Raw genomic sequence first — 4,987 nt, forward strand, 5'->3', positions numbered from 1 at the left:
CTTTCTTTGTTTTTGATTATCTTGAGAGTTTTGAGCATTAGATATTTTGTGGAATGCCTCTCTACAATCCCAATGCTAGTTTGGATTGGATATATATATATATTCTATCTATATATAGTATAGATAATAAATATATATTTATGCATTTATTTATTGTAATTATACTGGGCTTATGGGTTTGGGGAAGAAAGGCCACTGAGATTAAGTGCCATTTTCACCACATCATATCAATAGTATATGCTATCAACATGATCTATTTCTGTTGATGTTTATCTTGCTCCCCTGGATGAGGAAGTTTTGATAGGTTTCACTGCTATTTTCATACTTTACATTTTGGGAGACAGTCACTATGGACAGCATACACTTAAGAAGGAGGGAATGTAGCTTCTCCACCTTCTTGATGGGGGGGTAGTATCTACACAAATTATTCTGGATTCTGCATGGGAATTTGTCCACTCTACTTATTTACTAAATTATTTATTCTATATGTACTCATGAACATTTACTTTATACTTTATATTATAATTCAGTACTACCTTATTTATTTTTTGGCCCAATTTTTCCCACCTGTGGTCATTGGGGAGCTCTTTCAGTTGTCTCTTGTGTCTTTAACAGATTCTCATTATTGTGGGGATTTTTGCTGGCTTGCTTTTTATAAAGCTTTCCCTTACTTTCTGGTACTATACAAAGCCACAGATTTATATTGCATTCTCCTATACATGTCTCAGGATGAGTCATTTCTCCATGGAGCATTGGTTCCTTTTGTTGGAAAATAATGTGAGAAACCAAGATCTTGGCACCAAGTCTGCTCATTTCCACCAGTGTGTTGCTCCTTCTTTGCCCTCTCAGCTGACAGAACAAGGAGATATGTTGTATTACTAATGACAGCACATGCACACATCTGTAAATGATTCTATAACCATCTGCATTTACATTAGCTCAACATGAGTTTGTACTGATGTCGCTGACTCTATTCTATCACCACATGGATCATTCTGGCCTGCTCCTTTCTCCTCTGCCACCTCCCACTCCAACAATGAGTAACCTAACTTCCACTAATACCATCACTTTTGACTGATCAATATCTATACTTCCTTTGATTAGTACTCTGTAGACTACCCTTCTTGTACTCCCAGTACATGTTATTTAATGAAAACATGATTAGATTCTTTTACCTGGTCCTAGCTAATTAACACAAATGGATTCTGGTTCTGTGAGAGACATATGGTACAAGGTAGCTTAATTCTATATCTGCTAGAATAAGTGGAAAATATATATTTTTTCCCTGCTAAGCTGGTAGTTGTGATGATGCAAGTGTAATTCTTCAGGGAAATGTCATGAGGGAAAAATCTTCCCGAGAAAGAGGCATCATGAAGGAAAAATGGACCAGAAGATAACTCTCTGATGATATCATTTGAGCATCTGGATCCCCATGAATATTTGTATTGTGAACCAGTAACTTTCCTTTTTAGCTGTATCCTGTTTGGTTTGTATTTATGTCATTTTTAACCAGAATCTCTCTGTTTTTCTTCATCTTGGTTTAACTGGATTTTATTAAATTTATGATCCCGAGGCACTTGAATGCAACACATACATTAGGATAATATCCTTTAATCCTACAGATTTTGCTAAACCCAAGGTTTATCTTTAATCTGTTATAAATTCCATCCTAACACCAGCATTTTCTCATGCACGTAAAAACTGAGTAAAAATTTTATGCTGACAGCTGAAACAATTTTAATTCAGGCCACTAGAAAATAAAGTGCCATATCTATCTTTAATAGTAACTTGGAACAGAATAAAAATTGGACTTTTGCCTCCCCTCACTCCCTTTTACATATTTTCATTTTTCTAAAACTACTATTTGAGAATATATAAGTTCTAGAACTAAGAGTCTAGGAGAATTTTAATTGAAAGAGGCTTTCAGAATCTAAATTTCTTGTTACCAAAGTTTCATGACTGAATTCTAGATTTAAATGTCTTTACCAATTTTCAGAAGATATTTTTTATTTATATATTTGATTGTCATACTCCTCTTGCAGTAATCATATCATGAACTTGTTAGTGTAGTTTTTCATATATTTGTTTTTCAAGGATTTATCAAATGTCATATATATGATATGCTGCTTACAATTTCACTACAAGGTTCGAGCCACCTATTTCAATTTTTTTAATTGTCACAGGGTATGTGCACTGACCAGAGAGAGACACAGAGGGAGATACACACACACACACACACACACACACACACACACACAGAGAGAGAGAGAGAGAGAGAGAGAGGGAGAGAAAGCAACCTGCAATGTGGCATGGTCATGGTGCAATCCTTTCTTCTCCATTTCTCCATCCTATCAGGATTTTGCTCATGTACACACATTACCTGGGCTGGGATTTAAACCACAGTCAACCTTGTGGTATCTGGCTCCCTTCACTGCTAGACTATGAGACTAATTCTGAATCATATTTTAAAACAAGATCCTGGCATTTGATACAAAGTGGTCAGATATGGAGGATCTATTGCTGAGTGAAGGAAGCCAGGCTATGAAAGAAAGATATTGTATGTATCCACTCAATATATACCGACTATCCACACTCTATGGTAGAGAGCGAAAAATGGGAGGACGTAAAAGCAGTGAAGGTACTTAAAGAGAATAGGACAGTGTGGAATGGGGCGGGGGGGGTGAAGAGAAGAGGATAGAGAAAGATAGCAAGAGAACAATAGAGAGGCAGGACGTTAGTGAGAAACAGATATGGCTTATTACCTGTTGATGATGACATGTATAATATTCTCAACTGGATTGGTCTGAGAAGTATTTCATGATGGTTAAAGTCTTTTTACAAGCAAAATGAGAAATAGTGATTGACTGTTTTAAAAAATAATTAGAATAATAATAATAATGATTGGGAAAAACATAGAAAAGATATCGAATGCTGAAGCGGGGAGATTAATGTCTCTGTATTGACTGACATGCATGGCATTCCCTTTGAAAAAGCAATGTAATACACTGTAAAGTTATATGTAATCCAATGTAATATAAAGAAGATTATGATGATAATAAAAATTAAAAAATAGGATCCTGAACTAAATATTTTGCAAACTATTGTCCATACTCTAAAATTACAGAGCTATGTGACCTTCCACCTCTTTGCCCCAATGTCCTTATTTTACATTGGAACAGAGTACATTAAATAATTTCCAAGTTTCTTGAAAAGCCAGAAAACCTTCTCTTTCTATGATATCTCTTTTTCCTAAAATATTTTGGTTCAAACCTGTGTTCCTTGACTAATGTGGCTTAAATACGATGCAATTTTTGTGTACTTTTGCTCTTTGACTCCTGAATACAAATGCATGTTTGGGAATGGGATAATATATTGCACGGTAGGTTTCTTGGTATACATGCAAAACCATCTTACTGACTTTTGCTGAAGTACTGGAATCATCTCTTCTCATTCTGTTTTCTTCAATCTGGTGTCATTAAATTCTGCAGTTGAAAAAGTGGCTGTTAGAATTATTTAGATCTCTCTTTAGATGCATGAAATATTTGTTCTTAGGATTTTTTCCCCCTAGAACATAGAAGTGTTTTCCAGAGACAGAGAGAGAGGAAGAGGAAAAAGCACTCCCCTGCTTCATGAGGCATGGTCACGCCACAATCCCTCCTCCTCTATCTCTCTTCTCTTGGGATTTTGTCATGTACACATGCACACTCTGCATGTTTCTCAAGCCACCTAGTCCAGGCCTGCCATGTGGGATCTGTCTGCCTTAACCACCAGATCTTGGAATCTGCCTCATTCTTAGGATTTAAAAAAAAAATCTTAGGTCAATTATAGCGTCTATTATTCCATTGACTTTTGTAACATGTGTGAAATTTTGCCATCCTTTGAAAAGTTAAGGGTTTTTTTGGTTTGTTTCATCTGAACGTTTGAGCTGATTCTCAACTAGAGACTGTTATTTGAAGTTTGAAGTAGTTCCCCAACTTCAGCTAATAATAGGTAAGAGAAGTGATCAGTTATTTGGTATGTTTTTGTTTGTTTGTTGTTGTTTTTTGTTTGTTTTGTATTTTGTTTTGTTTTGTTTTTGCTTTTGTTTTTGTTTTGTATGTTTTAACCAAACAATTTGGAAACTTCAATGGTTAGGGGATACATTTGATTTGATTGCCCCCCACTTTGGGGTCCCTCCAGGGAGAGAGACATCTATTGACATAACTCCTCTGGCTTCTCTCTCTCTCTCTCCCTCTTTTTTTTTTTTCTCAGTAGAAAATTCTTAGCTTTATTTATTCGGGGGAATTTTTAGCTTTAAACACTGATGTTATAGTCTGCCTTAAGGAGTCACAAGAAAAGCAAAGAAACACTAAAGCAGAGGGGCAGTAATAAAGAGAGACAGGATTCTGGAGCTTGGGCCCGCACTCTGCCAAGTTACCTCACTGGCTGTGGCTGCCATAGGAGTCGGATGGTTGAAGGCATCGCCCAGCGCAATGGCTAAGCAGAGATACTTCTGAATGTATTTCAGGTAGTAATCAGACTTAAAGTTTCCTTGCGGATATTTCATGTGCAGGGGAGAAGGGAAGTCAAGCCAGCTCTCCTGGCTTTAGCCGAGTTGCTGAGAGGAGGGAAGGGATCCTTATGTTCTTGGCTGCCTTTGAATTCGACACACAGGCGAAAGTGATGTCACAGGTGGAAATGACTTCAGTGGGGTTTCTTCCTAGGCGGCCTCCTGGATGAATAAATCACATTTCTCTGCAGTCCATTTCCAGACATCACTGTGTGACCCACCTTGAGCAAGTTGGAGACAATGCCATTTCCCGTGAGGCCATGGCCCCCAAATCCCATCTTTCTGTCTGTGGGTGTGATGCTGCCATTCACGACCGTGCTGTCTGCTGCCCAGATGGAGATGGAACCAGTCTCCTCTTCACGTATTTTCAACTTCTTTGTGATTGTCTGGTAACAGACAGCTGGCTTCTCTGTTTGGCTCAGCCTGTAGTGATTGCAA

At 37.5% G+C, this 4,987-nt stretch overlaps 1 pseudogene; it reads right to left on the reverse strand.

The window, feature by feature from the left end:
• Positions 1–4,565: 4,565 nt before the first annotated feature.
• Positions 4,566–4,987, reverse strand: part of LOC102481356 (putative oxidoreductase GLYR1) — a 1,091-nt pseudogene continuing 669 nt past the window's right edge.

This window comes from Tupaia chinensis, unplaced genomic scaffold (genome assembly GCF_000334495.1).
Source record: "Tupaia chinensis unplaced genomic scaffold, TupChi_1.0 Scaffold000127_2, whole genome shotgun sequence".
Taxonomy (NCBI): Eukaryota; Metazoa; Chordata; class Mammalia; order Scandentia; family Tupaiidae; genus Tupaia; species Tupaia belangeri.